General features: G+C 41.4%; 1 protein-coding gene across 1 annotated transcript in view; it reads right to left on the bottom strand.

Annotated features, from left to right (window-relative positions):
• Gm7982 (predicted gene 7982) overlaps positions 1-17,444 on the bottom strand; it is a 60,257-nt gene extending 42,813 nt beyond the window's left edge. Inside the window, exons 1-2 of the mRNA XM_030255007.1 lie at positions 17,277-17,444; positions 7,955-8,129 (exon numbers count right to left, since the gene is read on the bottom strand). The gene's annotated coding sequence lies outside the window, so the exon portion shown is untranslated. The remainder of the gene's footprint in view (positions 1-7,954; positions 8,130-17,276) is intronic.
• Between the last annotated feature and the right edge of the window lie 990 nt (positions 17,445-18,434).

Below are 18,434 nucleotides of genomic sequence, written 5' to 3'. Positions count from 1 at the left end.
TCCTGGGAGGATATGGGAATTACCCTGGGTGAGACTCAAGGAGCTAGGAATAAGGAGACTGAAATGGCCACTTCCTGTAGCCAGGCAGGATTTCCAGTGGAAGGAGGGGGACAACAACGTACCCACAAAACCTTCCATCCAAAAATGTCCCTGCCTACAAGATATACAGGGATAAAGATGGAGCTGAGATTGAAGGAATAACCAACCAATGAGTGCACAAACTTGAGACCTACCTCATAGAGGAGAGCCAAACCCTGACACTCTTGATGATACTTGGTTGCACTTCAGGACAGAAGCCTAGCATAAACATCATGTGAGGATTCATACAGCAAGTGATGGCAACAGATGGACATGCACAGCCAAATATTAGGCAGAATTCAGGGAATCTTTTGATATAGTCAGAGGAAGGATTGAGGGAGCCAGATGGGTCAAGTATACCAGAAGGAGACCTAGAGAGCCAAGTCACCTGGACCCTTTGGGCATTCATAGAGATTGAGCCACCAACCAAAAAGCATGCATGGTCCAGACCTAGGGCCCCTACAAATGTGGAGCAGATGTGAAGCTTGGTCTTAATGTGTGTCACCTAACAAGTAGATGGGGGGTTGTCTCTTATTGAACTTTGCTGCCTTCTATTGGAATCTATGGGAACCTAGTGGGGCTGCCTTGTTTGGCCACAGTAGGAGAGGATGCATTTGTTCCTGATGCAACTTGGTTTGCCAGGGTGGTGTGGTAGCTGATGGGGTTGCATAGTGAATACCTTTCCTTCTCTTGGGAGAATGGGAGGAGGAAATGATGAGAAAGGGTCGAAGGGTAGGCCTAGGAGGAAAGGGAAGGCAGGATGTGATCAAATGGTAAAGTGCATAAATGAATGAGTGAAAATAAACAGAAATGATAAATAGGGAGCTAGACATGTTTAACATTTAAACTTTGTCAACTGCAAACTGAATAGAAATGTGTTCTCCCTGAAATATGTTAGCAACCTATGTATTCATGAGCTACTTATAATTAAACTAAATAATGATTAAATATGCAAAAGTTTTGGTATATGATAAAGTTGTGAGGATTGGTGTGAAGCTTGGTTGCTATAGTTAGTATGTACTTATAACTGATAATTAGCATATGCAAATTATACACACACAATGTTGTTCAGTCAGACATCATCCTACAGATATAAATAGGTAGGGTTATATTTATTTTAGTTCCTTATCTCCCCCCTCTGCACATTGTTTCTTTCTCCTCTCTTATCAGTATATGCTTAAAGTTTATACTATAAAAATTGTTCAGGTTTTTTATTCTTTTGAATTTTATTTACTTATTTGTCACAGCTTTTATTCCATTCCTTAGCAGGGATAAGATGAAGTCAAGAGAGACCGGAAGGAAAGTGCTAAGGGATTCTAGCTCCATGTCAGGAGGAAGTTTTGTGGATTTTGATATTAGTTATTTAGATAAGTAGATAGAATGACATAGAATTTCTCCTCTGCAGTCTCAACCTACAGGGTGTGGAGATAACTCTTATGTATTATTACATCCTGTTAATGGGGTTCACAGATCCAGTGAATGGATAGAAAAACACTTTACAAAGTAAAACACATCCAGAGATTTCTTGGATTGACTTAGGACATTGGTATTACTTTGATATATCTACACAGTGATTATCTAAAAACAAACAAACAAACAAACACACCATCAATATGCACAAGGTCACCAAATATTTGAAATGTAATTAATTAAATATAATGCCAAACTGGTAAGCTTTCCTGCAACATAGATACCTGCTTCCTTGTGAATCTGTATCTGTGAGTGCTTTTTTTCCCTTTTCAAACATAGGCCTGGAGAGATGATGGCTCAGTAAGTAAGAGTCTTGGTTGCTCTTTCAGACAACCTGAGTTCAATTCTAGACAATTACCTGGTAGCTGATAACCATCTATACAGGGTTCTGATGCCTTTTTCTGTCATGCCAGCTTACATAGTAATAGAACAGGAATAAACATAAAATGCATACAGAAATAAATGTTGTACATTGACAAATTCCTAATTTCCTCTACTCATCCATAGTTTAGGAGCTCAAACTCTGGAGCCCAAAGCACCCTACCCTATTGCTCTCCAGCTGAGCTCAATGGACACACCTGAAAGTTCACATGCTCTCTTCACAGAGCCACACAACTGTTGATGATCACCATCCAAGTTTTAATTAATTGGGCCATTTTCTTTATTACTTTGTGAAACTGAGTCCTTTTTTCTTTAAGAACTTCTTTGACTAGGTGGATAGCTACATGTATATTATGTGGGTTTGTGTATGTGAAAGGGGGCATTCACAGAGGCCAGAAAAGAGGGTCCTATCACCTGAAGCCTGAGTTCCATTGGACAGACACCTGATTATTAGCTCTGAAACAGAACTTTGCTCCTCTGCAAAAGCAGCGTGTGCTCTCCACCAATGAAGAGTCTCTCTCCATCTATGCCTTGTTTATTTTAAGAATACAAATGCACGTTAAATGTGGGGAAATCTCAGGTGAGTCCTAAGGAACAAGGTCAGGGAACTGTTGAGATAGGAAGACAGGTTGCAAGGGAAGACAGAAAGAAGGAGTGTAAGAGAGATTTGTTGTTTGGTTTTTCTTCTTCTTTACCTTAGGCCAGCCTAAATGTCCATATGGGTCCCACCTTAGCTGATAACTTTATCCATCTTCCAAAGATTGTGAAAGGCCTGGCATCAATGTGTACATTTTAACTTCACTCCAGAGGGCATTTGTAGCAGAGTCCTTAAATTTAGATACTTTATTCAATTCAGACAGTAACAATGATGTGTAAATGAAGAACTCATATTCTAAGTGTTCAATAAATGCAGAGTAACAAATTATTTTATTGATGGTTTACTATACAGAAAAGGGGTATAATGACTTGGCAGAGGGAGTCTTTTTTCTTTTGTTCTTTTTTTTATTACAAATGAAGAATTAAAGTACATTTGTTTTGTAAAGTACATGCTTTATGTAGTGGAGAGACCTGCATATTATGGGATACCTTTATATAAAATATGGGTGTGTCATAGAGTTTTGGAGTCCACTGGAATAAGGCTTTAGAGACATGTGGCATAATGGATGGATACAGAGGTTCCAGTAGTCACTTCATTAAAGCATGATAAAAAGATCAAGATTACAAAGCCAGACTGGAAATCCTGTTTACTTTGCCCTATGTTGTCTTCTTTCCTTTAGGCATCTCGGTTGAGTCCAAGGTGCCTTGAAATCTGAATGTACTAGATATTAATTGTGATCCTTTTAATCTTCCTTCATAGGAGGTGTGACTATGTTGCTCAAATTGTTTAAATATTTTGTGCACATAACTGATCAGCCACCCAGGAGGGTTGTACACGTAACCCAGGCAAAGTACAAGGGAAATAAGTGTCAAGAAAAGTTTCATTTTATACATTTCCAATTTCTTTTGTGTGTGTGTGTGTGTGTTCTTTCCACACCAATACTCTTTTTTTTTAAATTAGGTATTTTCCTCGTTTACATTTTCAATGCTATCCCAAAGGTCCCCCATACCCACATCCCCAATCCCCTACCCACCCACTCCCCCTTTTTGGACCTGGCGTTCCCTTGTACTGGGGCATATAAAGTTTGAAAGTCCAATGGGCCTCTCTTTGCAGTGATGGCCGACTAGGCCATCTTTTGATACATATGCAGCTAAAGACAAGAGCTCCCGAGTACTGGTTAGTTCATATTGTTGTTCCAACTATAGGGTTGCAGTTCCCTTTAGCTCCTTGGGTAATTTCTCTAGCTCCTCCATTGGAGGCCGTGTCACCCATCCAATAGCTGACTGTGATCATCCACTACTGTGTTTGCTAGGCCCCGGCATAGTCTCACAAGAGAGCTATATCTGGGTCCTTTCAGCAAAATCTTGCTAGTGTATGCAATGGTGTCAGCATTTGGAAGCTGATTATGGGATGGATCCCTGCATATGGCAATCACTAGATGGTCCATCCTTTCCTCACAGCTCCAAATTTTGTCTCTGTAACTCCTTCCATGGGTGTTTTGTTCCCATTTCTAAGAAAGGGTAAAGGGTCCACATTTTGGTCTTCGTTCTTCTTGAATTTCATGTGTTTGGCAAGTTGTATCTTATATCTTGGGTATCCTAAGTTTCTGGGCTAATATCCACTTATCAGTGAGTACATATTGTGCGAGTTCCTTTGTGATTGGGTTACTTCACTCAGGATGATACCCTCCAGGTCCATCCATTTGCCTAGGAATTTCATAAATTCATTTTTTAATAGCTGAGTAGTATTCCATTGTGTAAATGTACCACATTTTCTGTATCCATTCATCTGTTGAGGGACATCTGGGTTCTTTCCAGCTTCTGGCTATTATAAACAAGGCTGCTATGAACATAGTGGAGCATGTGTTCTTCTTACCAGTTGGGACATTTTCTGGATATATGCCCAGGAAAGGTATTGTGGGATTCTCCTGTAGTACTATGTCCAATTTTCTGAGGAACGGCCAGACTGATTTCCAGAGTGGATGTACAAGCTTGCAATCCCACCAACAATGGAGGAGTATTCCCCTTTCTCCACATCCTCGCCAGCATCTGCTGTCACCTGAGTTTTTGATCTTAGCCATTCTGACTGGAGTGAAGTGGAATCTCAGTGTTGTTTTGATCTGTATTTCCCTGATGATTAAGGATGTTGAACATTTTTTCAGGTGCTTCTCTGCCATTCGATATTCCTCAGGTGAGAATTCTTTGTTCAGCCCTGAGCCCCATTTTTCATGGGGTTATTTGACTTTCTGGAGTCCACCTTCTTGAGTTCTTTATATATATTGGATATTAGTCCCCTATCCGATTTGGGATAGGTAAAGATCCTTTCCCAATCTGTTGGTGGCCTTTTTGTCTTATTGATGTTGTCTTTTGATTTGCAGAAGCTTTGCAATTTTATGAGGTCCCATTTATCGATTCTTGATCTTACAGCACAAGCCATTGTTGTTCTATTCAGGAATTTTTCCCCTGTACCCATATCTTCGAGGCTTTTCCCTACTTTCTCCTCTATAAGTTTCAGTGTGTCCGGTTTTATGTGGAGTTCCTTAATCCACTTAGATTTGACCTTAGTACAAGGAGATAGAAACGGATCAATTCGCATTCTTCTACATGATAACTGCCAGTTGTGCCAGTACCATTTGTTGAAAAGGCTGTCTTTTTTCCACTGGATGGTTTTAGCTCCCTTGACAAAGATCAAGTGACCATAGGTGTGTGGATTCATCTCTGGATCTTCAATTCTGTTCCATTGGTCTACTTGTCTGTCACTACATTTCCAATTTCAAACAGACTTTTTCTTCCCATGAAATACCAGTGTTTTCCATTCCTGGGCCCATCTAACCTTTCTGACTCTGAACCAGATAGTGAGGTTGGTAACAGTCAAAGACCACACAGAGAGAACATCCAGGTTTATAAGTATAGAACTAAGCATCTAGTTAGTTTGTCCGGGGAGAAGCCAGGTATCAATGCCAAACTGTGTTTCTGACTCCAATTGGCCCCTGTTCCCTCCACCCTTCCAACTGTTCCTCCATGTCAAGCTCAGTCTCCAAGACACCAGTCACTGTACATCCTTATGTTTCCAACCATCTGAGCAGTATCAGAAACCATGGGCTCCTAGGTCCCCAGATGAAAGATGTATATCAAGCCTATTGTTTATTCAAATCCAGAACTCATATTTCCCAATTTGCTGCCAACAACAACAACAACGTCTGAACACCTGGTGTTAGACACAGCACTCACCACATGTATGGCATATATCTGTAACAAATGAACTCTTTTTGGGCTGCCTTTTTGCCCTGAGTGTATCTATGGGCTCCTGAGCCAATACATCATAGCACTCCAGAGGGGCAGTGTATTGTTTCTCATTCATCTTGGTCCAGTTGGCTGTTGATGCGAAAGGTCCTTCAGGATGGGTGTACTGGCTAGTTTTGTGTCAACTTGACACAGCTGGAGTTATCACAGAGAAAGGAGCTTCAGTTGAGGAAATGCCTCCATGAGATCCAACTGTAAGGCATTTTCTCAATTAGTGATCAAGGGGGAAAGGCCCCTTGTGGGTGGGACCATCTCACGGCTGGTAGTCTTGGTTCTATAAGAAAGCAGGCTGAGCAAGCCAGGTGAGGCAAGCCAGTAAAGAACATCCCTCCATGGCCTCTGCATCAGCTCCTGCTCCCTGACCTGTTTGAGTTCCAGTCCTGACTTCCTTTGGTGATGAACAGCAGCATGGAAGTGTAAGCCGAATAAACCCTTTCCTCCCCAACTTGTTTCTTGGTCATGATGTTTCTGCAGGAATAGAAACCCTGACTAAGACAAATTGGTACCAGCAGAGTGGGGTATTCCTGTGACAACCTGACCATGTTTTGGGGAGGACTGTGGAAGGACTTTGGAACTTTGGTCTTGAAGATCCATCCATTGTTAAGAGCTCTGTCAGATGTTGTGTAGGAGCTTGGAAGATAATGTTGAGAACACTGCAGAAGATGGAGGTCTGGTTTGTGAAATTTCAGAGGGAAAATTAAAGACTCTTTTCAGGGCCATTGCTGATTTGAATGTGAAGATTCTGTAGTTCTGGTTAGCTGGGGCTGAAGAATCAGCTGTGATTAACAAGATACCAGAACTACCAAAGCAAAAACTTTGCATTACTGGGACTATTGATGCTGGTTAGCTGGAGCTAAGAAACTAGCGGTGATTAAGAAGAGACCAGCATCATTGAGGTGACATCTTCTGGGAAGTGTTTTCTGAAAGCACAAAGAGGCTGTGTTCCAGAGATGGCCAAGGTTGTACTCGTGCTGCAGCAGGACTTGGTAATATGTAAGGGTCACCCAGGTGGTACTGGTTTTGAAGGTATGAAGGGGTCACGCAAAGCAGCTGAGGCTTGGCACTGTGAGAGGCCATGGAAGGCCATTGGTGAAGGTGCAGCCTCGGTTGCAATTGAAGGCGCAGGACTGAAGGGGTCATGCAGTGTTTTGGAGATGCCAGTACCATGAGATGACCACCAAGAGCAGCAGCAGCAGTTGAGTACAGGCATCTGGAGTCTAGAGGATGACGCCTGTGCTACAAAAGGCCTGGCTGGAGAAGTGACCCAAGCCCTTGGAGGAGCCCAGAAGATCGTGAGTTGGATCCCAGACATTGGATGGTTGGAGATTGACTTTTGCTTTTGATTGTGACTGTGCCCTGATATTTTCCCTCTTGAAGGAAGAAACTGTTTTAGTGGAGCCCACAGTTAAGAGACTTTTAATTGTAAAAAGACTTTGGATTTTAAAAGAGATGGATATTTTAAAGAGATTGAAAATTTAAGAATATGTAAAGACTGTGAGACTTTTAAAGTTATTTAGAATGGGGATGAATAAGATTGTAAGGGTTGAGACTTACTAGTGATGTTTTTGTGTGTCAAGTTGACAAGGGGTCAATTGTACTGGCTAGTTTTGTGTCAACTTGACACAGCTGGAGTTACCACAGAGAAAGGAGCTTCAGTTGAGGAAATGCCTCCATGAGATCCAACTGTAAGGCATTTTCTCAATTAGTGATCAAGGGGGAAAGGCCCCTTGTGGGTGGGACCATCTCACGGCTGGTAGTCTTGGTTCTATAAGAAAGCAGGCTGAGCAAGCCAGGTGAGGCAAGCCAGTAAAGAACATCCCTCCATGGCCTCTGCATCAGCTCCTGCTCCCTGACCTGTTTGAGTTCCAGTCCTGACTTCCTTTGGTGATGAACAGCAGCATGGAAGTGTAAGCCGAATAAACCCTTTCCTCCCCAACTTGTTTCTTGGTCATGATGTTTCTGCAGGAATAGAAACCCTGACTAAGACAATGGGCATGGAGAAATCACTGTTGTAGAAGTTGACATTGGAGATCTGAGTGCATTGTTTGAATCCAGGTAGGAGGGCATTGACCTGGGAGTCATTCACCCTACATCCTTGCAAATCCAGAGTCTCAAGAGTGCTTACCACTTTCATGAGGAGACACCTCAGAGCCATAAGATCAAAATCCAGTAAAACCACACCTCTCAATCCCAGATGTTTTAGCTGAAAGAGGATCTGACAGCAGGAGAAGGAATCCAGGTCTCTCTGTGAAATTAGGGAGTAACTAATGGAGAGGGTCTTCAAGGGTGTCACAAGGAACCTAGGGTTAAAGGAGACAGAGAGTTAGTTCAGTCAAATGGTCTTGTAGAGGTTTGGCAGGGATATACTGAGTGGTAGAAAGAACCAGGTGCATGCCCCAAGTTCAGTTTGACTAAATGATCAAGGACATCATTTATGATACTTTCTATTGGAACCTGTTCAGTCCATTCAACCCCACAATTCATCTCCTGTCCTCACTCTCAAGCTAAAAATCAATTCATTCCTTAAGCCCAGAAAGCACTCAGAAGAAATTTCCATCCCATGAAATTTTTGACAGGATCCCAATATTTGCTGTGTGTTCACTGAATCTGCATACTTTCATTCCCACTGCAGTCATGCTTGCTCTCATTTACAGCCCAAGCTCTACCTCCTATCCCATGCACTCAGTGCTACTTGGGCTCAAAATATTTCACTCATGGAAACTGGGTAAATATAGAAGGCTACTCTCATAGTTCAGACCATATAACCCATGTTCACAATGTGCCAATGAGTACCCTTACTCCTCACTACAGTCTCCCCTTTCTCTTCCCTTTCCATTTGATTCTGTGGGAATGATTTCAATTACAACTAATTTTTACTAGCTCTAACCTACTATTTACACCCAATCGCTTCTCTCCATCAGGAGTTCTCATCTGAGACACTGATTTACCTTGTAAAATTTCCCTTGTTTATCTCAGTGTACATAGAAACAAGACATAACTTTCTGATTCTTATTGGTCTCTAAATGTTTGTTCCTAGTGGCTGGCTGGCATCATGTACCACTAATCCTTATGATAAGACAGACAGACTTGCTCTGATAGCTGAACCAGCTCTCCATTATGGCCTACCCTAGGACCTGATTCATCTGGGATATGAGAAAATGGACGCAGAACATGAAAAGTTGCTGGAGACAGTTGAATAAGAAGAACTGAGAAGTAAACTTGTTGATACACTTGGCTTCTCTGACTCTTGTTCTATTGAAAATAGGGAAGGTGATACCAGGAAGGGATACCAGGAAGACTTTTCAAAGATTTCACAGCTGCCCAAAGTAGTGAACAAAATATGCCAACTCTAACAGGGTCCAATTCAACTCCAATTCAGTGATGTGCTCTGCATAAAAAATATTCAAGGGGGCGCAGAGTTGGCAGACAACCCCAAGGTCCCCAGAGGACTCTCTACAGTATCTTAGGACCCCCTGGTGAATGGAACACAAGTTCTGTTCCAATCTAATAGCGCTGGACCTGAGACAGCATTAATTAGGGAAACAGAAAATGCGGCCTGACCAGGGTCACAAGTTCCTTCCTTTTGGCGCCAGGACCTGGTCACCTTAGGCATGAAGTCAGCGGACACCCCCAAGGTCACTAGAGGACTCTCTACTTGATCTTAGGACCTCTGGTGAGTAGAACACAACTTCTGCCAGTAGGCAGATTCAAACGCCAGATATCTGGGCACCTTCCCTATAAAAGGAGAGCTTGCCTGCAGAGAGTGCTCTGACTACTGAAACTCAGGAGAGAGCTAGTCTCCCAGGTCTGCTGATGAGGGCTAACAGAATCACGACATCAACAAGCTCTAACCAGAGACAACTATAACAAATATGTCCAGAGAATACCAGATGAAGAAAGGCAAACGTAAGAATCTTACTAACAGAAACGAAGACCAATCACCAACATCAAAACGCAGCACTCCCAACTTGTCCAGCCCTGGGCACCCCAACACACCTGAAAATCTAGACCTGGATTTAAAAGCATATCTCATGATGATGGTAGAGGACACCAAGAAGAACTTTAATAGCTCAGTTAAAGTACTGCAGGAGAATATGCTAAAGAGTTACAAGTCCTTAAAGAAAAACAGGAAAACACAACCAAACTGGTAGAAGTCCTTGAAGAAAAACAGGAAAACACATCCAAACAGGTGATAGAAATGAACAAAACCATACTAGACCTAAAAAGGGAAGTAGACACAATAAAGAAAACACAAAATGAGGCAACACTGGAGATAGAAACCCTAGGAAAGAAATCAGGAATCATGGATGAGAGCATCAGCAAGAGAATACAAGAGATGGAAGAGAGAATCTTATGTGCAGAAGATTCCATAGAGAACATCTGCACAACAACCAAAGAAAATGCAAAATGCAAAAGAATCCTAAATCGAAATATCCAGAAAATCCGGGACACAATGAGAACACCAAACCTACAGATAATAGGAGTATATGAGAATGAAGATTTTCAACTTAAAGGGCCAGCAAATATCTTCAACAAAATAATAGGAGAAAATTTTCCAAATCTAAAAAAGACACGCTCATGAACATACAAGAAGTCTACAGACCTCCAAATAGACTGGACCAGAAAAGAAATTCCTCCCCACACATAATAATCAGAACAACAAATGCACTAAATAAACATAGAATATTAAAAGCTGTAAGGGAAAAAGGTCAAGTAACATATAAAGGCAGGCCTAACAAAATTACACCAGACTTTTCACCAGAGACTATGAAAGCCAGAAGATGCTGGACAGATGTTATACAGACACTAAGAGAACACAAATGCCAGCCCAGGCTACTATACCCAGCCAAACTCTCAATTACCATAGATGGAGAAACCAAAGTATTCCAGGAAAAAACCAAATTCACACATTATCTTTCCACGAATCCAGCCCTTCAAAGGATAATAACAGAAAAAAAATACAAGGACAGAAACCACGCCCTACATAAAGCAAGAAAGTAATCCTTCAACAAACGTAAAAAAGAAAGACACAAGAACAGAATTTCAACTCTAACAACAAAAATAATAGTAAGCAACAATTACTTTACCTTAATACATCTTAATATCAATGAACTCAATTTCCCAATAAAAAACATAGACTAACAGACTGGCTACACAAAAAGGACCCAACATTTTCCTGCCTACAGGAAACCCATCTGAGGGAAAAAGACAGACACTACCTCAGAATAAAAGGCTAGAAAACAATTTTCCAAGCAAATGGTCTGAAGAAACAATCTGGAATAGGCATTCTAATATCTAATAAAATCAATTTCCAACCCAAAGTTATCAAAAAAGACAAGGAAGGACACTTCATACTCATCAAATGTAAAGTCTTCCAAGGAGAACTCTCAATTCTGAGTATCTATGCTCCAAATGCAAGGGCAGCCACATTCATTAAAGAAACTTTAGTAAAGCTCAAACACACATTGCACCTCACTCAATAATAGTGGGAAACTTCAACACACCACTTTCATCAATGGAAAGATCGTGGAAACAGAAACTAAACAGGGACACAGTGAAACTAACAGAAGTGGTGAAACAAATGGATTTAACAGATATCTACAGCACATTTTTTCCTAAAACAAAAGGATATACTTTCTTCTCAGCACCTCATGGTACCTTCTCCAAAATTGATCATATAATTGGTCATAAAAAAGGCCTCAAAAGATACAAAAACATTGAAATTGTCCCATGCATCCTGTTAGATCACCATGGACTAAGGCTGATCTTCAATAACAACATAAATAATAGAAAGCCAACATTCACGTGGAAACTGAACAACACTCTTCTCAATGATACCTTTGTCAAGGAAGGAATAAAGAAAGAAATTAAAGACTTTTTAGAGTTTAATGAAAATGAAGCCCATACATACCCCATATTATGGGACAGAATAAAAGCATTTCTGAGAGGAAAACTCATAGCTCTGAATGCCTCCGAAATGAAACTAGAGAGAGTACACACTGGCAGCTTGACAACACACCTAAAAGCTCTAGAGAAAAAGGAAGGAAATTCACCACAAAGGTGTAGATGACAGGAATTAATCAAATTCAGGGGCGAAATCAACCAAGTGGAAACAAGAAGAACTATTCAAAAAATCAACCAAACAAGGAGCTGGTTCTTTGAGAAAATCAACAAGATAGATAAACCCTTACACAGACTAATGAGAGGGCACAGGGACAGCATCCTAATTAACAAAATCAGAAATGAAAAGGGAGACATAACAACAAATCCTGAAAAAATCCAAAAAACATCAGATCTGTTTATAAAAGGCTATACTCAACAAAACAGGAAAACCTGGATGAAATGGACAAATTTTAGACAGATACCAGGTACCAAAGTTAAACCAGGATCAAGTTAATGATCTAAACAGTCCTATATCCCCTAAAAATTTAGCAGTAGTCATTAATCGTCTCCCAAACAAAAAAAGCCCAGGACCAGATGGGTTTAGAGCAGAATTTTATCAGACCTTCAAAGAAGATTTGATTCCAGTTCTTCACGAACTATTCCACAAAATAGAAGTAGAAGGTACTCTACCCAACTCATTCTATGAAGCCATAATTCCTCTGATACCTAAACCACAGAAATATCCAACAAAGATAGAGAACTTCAGACCAATTTCTGTTATGAATATCGATGCAAAAATACTCAATAAAATTTGAGCTAACCGAATCCAAGAACACTTTAAAACAATCATCCCTCCTGACCAAGTAGATTTTATTTCCACGGATGCAGGGATGGTTTAATATACATAAATCCATCAACTTAATCCATTATATAAACAAACTCAAAGACAAAAAACACATAATCATCTCCTTAGACGATGAGAAAGCATTTGACAAAATCCAACACCCATTCATGATAAAACTCTTGGAAAGATCAGGAATTCAAGGCCCATACCTAAACATGACAAAAGCAATCTACAGCAAACCAGTTGCCAACATTAAAGTAAATGGGGAGAAGCTGAAAGCAATCCCACTAACATCAGGGATTAGACAAGTCTGCCCACTTTCTCCCTACCTATTCAACTTTGTACTTGAAGTCCTAGCCAAAGCAATTCAACAACAAAAGGAGATCAACGGGATACAAATTGGAAAAGAAGAAGTCAAAATATCACTTTTTGCAGATGACATGATAGTATATATAAGTGACCCCAAAAATTCTGCCAGAGAACTCCTAAACCTGATAAAAAGCTTCAATGAAGTAGCTGGATATAAAATTAACTCAAACAAGTCAATGGCCTTTCTCTACACAAAGAATAAGCAGGCTGAGAAAGAAATTAGGGAAACAACACCCTTCTCAATAGTCACAAATAATAAAAAATACCTTGGTGTGACTCTAACTAAGGAAATGAAAGGTCTGTATGATAAGTACTTCAAGTCTCTGAGGAAAGAAATTAAAGAAGATCTCAGAGGATGGAAACATTTCCCATGCTCATGGATTGGCAGGATCAACATTGTAAAAATGGCTATCTTGCCAAAAGCAATCTACAGATTCATTGCAATCCCCATCAAAATTCCAACTCAATTCTTCAATGAATTAGAAAAAGCAATCTGAAAATTCATATGAAATACAAAAAACCTAGGATAGCAAAAACTCTTCTCAAGGATAAAAGAATATCTGGTGGAATCACCGTGCCTGACCTAAAGCTGTACTACAGAGCAATTGTGATAAAAACTGCATGGTACTGGTATAGTGACAGACAGGTAGACCAATGGAATAGAATTGAAGACCCAGAAATGAACCCACACACCTATGGTCACTTGATTTTTGACGAAGGAGTTAAAACCATCCAGTGAAAAAAAGAAAGCCTTTTCAACAAATGGTGCTGGCACAACTGGTGGTTATCATTTAGAAGAATGTGAATTGATTATTCCTATCTCCTTGTACTAAGGTCAAATCTAAGTGGATCAAGGAGCTCCACATAAAACCAGAGACGCTGAAACTTATAGAGGAAAAAGTGGGGAAAAGCCTCGAAGATATTGGCACAGGGGAAAAATTCCTGAATAGAAGAGCAATGGCTTGTGCTGTAAGATCAAGAGTCAACAAATGGGACGCCATGAAACTGCAAAGCTTCTGTAAGGCAAAAGACACTGTCAATAAGACAAAAAGGCCACCAACAGATTGGGAAAGGATCTTTACCTATCCTAAATCAGATAGGGGGCTAATATCCAATATATATAAAGAACTGAAGAGGGTGGACTCCAGAAAATCAAATAATCCCATTAAAAATGGGGTACAGAGCTAAACAAAGAATTCTCACCTGTGGAATACCGAATGGCTGAGAAACACCTGAAAAAATGAGCAGTATCCTTAATCATCAGAGAAATGCAAGTCAAAACAACCCCGAGATTCCATCTCACACCAGTCAGAACAGCTAACATAAAAATTTCAGGTAACAGCAGATGCTGGCAAGGATGTGGAGAAAGAGGAACACTCCCCCATTGTTGGTGGAATTACAAGCTTGTATAACCACTCTGAAAGTTAGTCTGGTGGTTCCTCAGAAAATTGGACATAGTACTGCAGGAGGAACCTGCAATACCTCCCTTGGGTATATATCTGTTCTGTCCGGCCAGTAGATCACAACATGGGTTCTAGCCTGGAAAGGCATTTTGGAAACCTGGAAGAGAAGAGGGGCTAGGTGGCGAGATAAAGAAATGCAGCTAAGACAGGCATTCTGATCAAAGCTCAATTTTACTGTTCTGCATGCAATTATAAAGCAGGGGAAGGGGGCCCGATTTTCGACAATTAATATTGGAGTCCAATAGCAGGGTGACCACGTGCACGGCTCCAAACAGCAAAGAGGCAGGTTCCAGCAGTGGGCATGGCAGAACAATTGAATGGGAAGCTCCACCCCTGAGCAAACAGGTTTCAGGCTGGGGGAGGGGAGACTACATCTCCTCCCTTTTGTTAACAAAAAAAGAAAAAAAAGAAAAAGATGGCCTAAGGCAAAAAATTTATTTATGCTCCATAGTTTTGCCTGAATTTTAGGGCTAAAGAAAAAAACCTGTCTTAGTGGGATTCCCTAACTTTTTTTATGGTAAACTGTATCTGGCTAAGACTGTCCTTTCTATCCTAGTAAATAACTAACAGAAAAGCCTGGAGCTGTAGGCTCTGACTTTATAATGCTAATTAGTACTGAATAGGTAACTTCCTAGTTGAATTTTAAGCAAGGCGTTGGAACCCTGGCTAAGTTTGGCTGAACAAATTTGAAATACACTTTATTAAGAATAACAGTTAGTTGATATTCCTCCGCACTTTTGGATGACAGGAGGGAAACAGGGAGGAGGTGTATGACCGGCTCCATAGTACAAGGCCAATTGGCTTTTTATATTGGGGTGGGAGGCAGTGAAGACAGTACGGTCTCCAACCTCTCTCCCCCCCATTAATTAAGTTAAATAAGGCAACGCTTACCTGAGGTGATCAAAAGATTTTCTCATCCATAGATGAGTGGGCTTTTAACCTTGGCTTGGGTGGACATTGACAGGATTCCTCCCATGGGTGCTGTCACGACCCACACCTGTGGCTCTTGGTATGTTTTGGGGAGGGGAGGTAGAGCCATAGATATTTTTTGTTTATTAGATATCAACCTCCTTTTTAAACCGGGTATAACCCACAGGAAAATCAGAAATGGTCAAGCTGGACTTGTCCCTGCAGTAGTTCTCTGCACCAAGCGATACCCATACTATATTCGTATGATTACGAAATAGTATGCACAGTTCTGAGTACTGTGTAGCTCCTAAAGGAGAATTATCAACCTCAGATTCAGCAAGGCCTAGGCAAGAATTATGTTATTAGTAACACCACGATTTGTGGCTAAAATAGGAGCTGGAAGTCGTTTCTCCTCATCCCTGTATTTTCCACAGCCTGAGGAACTAAGGACACCTTGCAGTAACAGGAAGGGTGAAAAGCCAGAGGTCAGCTAAGGGACTAAACCCATCTATCAAAATAAAAACTAATCTCTATTAATATTAGAAATATCTACTTTTCTAGCCCTCTTGGTAAACCTAATTTTTAACTTAGACTGAAAGCCACGTGCTGGAATGTCCTGGGACTGAAGTAACAGCTGCCACCTGTGCGCTCTAGGGGGCGGGGATGTACATCTGCTGATCTGGCTGGAGAATGTTGATTAACCTGCTTGAAAAACAAAATCTGGACAGTGAGAAAGTAGGAAAGCAGAAATTCTTTTGGGAAAGTCCAGGTACTTTATTTAAATGTAAATAGTAAAGCTGAGGTTAATCTCTAGCCTCCTGTTGGGTAGCAGGCCCAGAGAGTAGCAGGAAAAGAGCTCTTCTGGGAGCATTCATTCCCAGCTGAATTTTAAGCACAAGAGGAATTTTAGTCTTCAGAATGATACTTAAGAGAAGAGTCAGAATCTGTGTTCATCTGACGAATTAATCTCTCGGCAGAAGATATTCCAACTAGTAAGAAAGACACATGCTCCACTATGTTCATAGCAGACCTATTTATAATAGCCCGAACTGGAAATAACCCAGATGTCCCTCAACAGAGGAATGGATAAAAAAATTGTGGTACATTTACACAATGGACTACTACTCAGCTATTAAAAAGAATGAATTTATGAAATTCCTAGGCAAATGGTTGGACCTGGATGGCATTATCCTGAGTGAGGTAACCCAATCACAAAAGAACTCAAATGATATGTACTCACTGATATATGGATATTATCCCAGAAACTTAGAATACCCAAGATATAAGTTACAATTTGCAAAATACATGAAACTCAAGAAGAAGAAAGACCAAAGTGTGGACACTTTGCCCCTTATTAGAATTGGTAACAAAACACCCATGGAAGGAGTTACAGAGACAAAGATTGGAGCTGAGACAAAAGGATGGACCATCTTGAGACTGCCATATCCAGGGACCCATCCCATAATCAGCCTGCAAAGGCTGACACCATTGTATACACTAGCAAGATTTTGTGGAAATGACCCTGATATAGCTGTCTCTTGTGAGACTATGCCGGGCCTAGCAAACACATAAGTGGATGCTCACAGTCAGCTATGGGATGGATTACAGGGCCCCCAATGGAGGAGCTAGAGAAAGTACCCAAGGAGCTAAAGGGATTTGCAACACTATAGGTGGAACAACATTATAAACTAACCAGTACCCCGGAGCTCTTGTCTCTAGCTGCATATGTATCAAAACATGGCCTAGTCGGCCATCACTGGAAAGAGAGGCCCATTGGACAAACTTTATATGCCCCAGTACAGGGGAACGCCAGGTTCAAAAAGTGGGAGTGGATGATAAGGGGAGTGCGAGAGAGGGTATGGGGGACTTTTGGGATAGCATTGGAAATGTAAATGAGGAAAATACCTAATAAAAAACAATAAAAAAAGAAAAAAAAAGCAAGTGAATGAAAGGTAGATAGAAAAATGGGAGAGACTCACAGGACTCAATGAGGATGTCACTGTGGGAAATTGCAGGCTAGTATCCAGTTGAGCTGAGGTCTGAACCCCGATGGTCATAATTCACCTTCATGACATGTTAGGCATTCCCTCATGGTCCTGGAACTCTGACCCCTCCCTAAGTTACCGCCCACCACAGCCCCCACAAGAGAAGCATGGTCAGTAGTGACATAGACAATGGCCCAAGCTTCTGACCTTCATGCTCAACTCCTACACAGTTACCTAGCAACAGTAAAGACCATAAAAGAGGTGTTCAGCCCACAACTCACTCTCTCTTACTCTTATGCTCTTACTTCTTACCCTTCATTCTCACCCTCTCTCTCCCCTCTCTTTGTCTTCTCTCCTCTTCTCTCTCCCTCTTTCTCTCCTCTCTCTCTCTCTTGCTCGCTCTCTCTCTCTCTCTCTCTCTCTCTCTCTCTCTCTCTCTCTCCCTTCTCTCTCCCTGCATTTCTATAATAAAGCTCTTAAACCAGAGAGAGTCTCTGCTCCATCAAGATCCACTGTGCACTCTGGTCAGTGTTGGGAACCTCTTCCCTTATTCCTCGCTCTCCTAACCCTGGGGCTACAGGGTGTGGCCTTGGGGTTCTCAGATCAGGGGCTGCCCCTTCTCCATCCCCTGCTAACTGGGACAGAAGCTATGCTCACCCAGGGCCAAGTGGAAAGTGTCCAGCAGCCCTCCAGTGCCTGCATCCACCTGCCCAGAGTATAGGAACTCTGGCCAGATATGGGCCCCTTTTCCCTTCCCCCTCCTCCCAGGGCCTTCCTCTGCCCCCCCCCAATTTTTTTTGTTCCCAACATGTCCCTAGCTGAAATAAGGAGCAAAGGAGAGATAGAACCTTAAGAGACTACCCACAGTGCATAGGCATGGCTCTCAGTTGAGCGAAGCAGCCAGTCAGCCATCTCGAAATTTTAACCCTGAGCTGGGCAGTGGTGGCACACACCTTTAATCCCAGCACTTGAGAGGCAGAGGCAGGTGGGTTTCTGAGTTCGAAGCCAGCCTAGTCTACAAAGTGAGTTCCAGGACAGCCAGGGCTATACAGAGAAACCCCATCTCTTGAAAAAATGCTCAACATCCTTAATCATCAGGGAATAGCAAATCAAAACAAACCTGAGATGCCACGTCACAACAGTCAGAATGGC

Source organism: Mus musculus, chromosome 5, assembly GCF_000001635.26.
Source record: "Mus musculus strain C57BL/6J chromosome 5, GRCm38.p6 C57BL/6J".
Taxonomy (NCBI): domain Eukaryota; kingdom Metazoa; phylum Chordata; class Mammalia; order Rodentia; family Muridae; genus Mus; species Mus musculus.
This window is presented reverse-complemented; position numbering and strand designations above follow the sequence as displayed.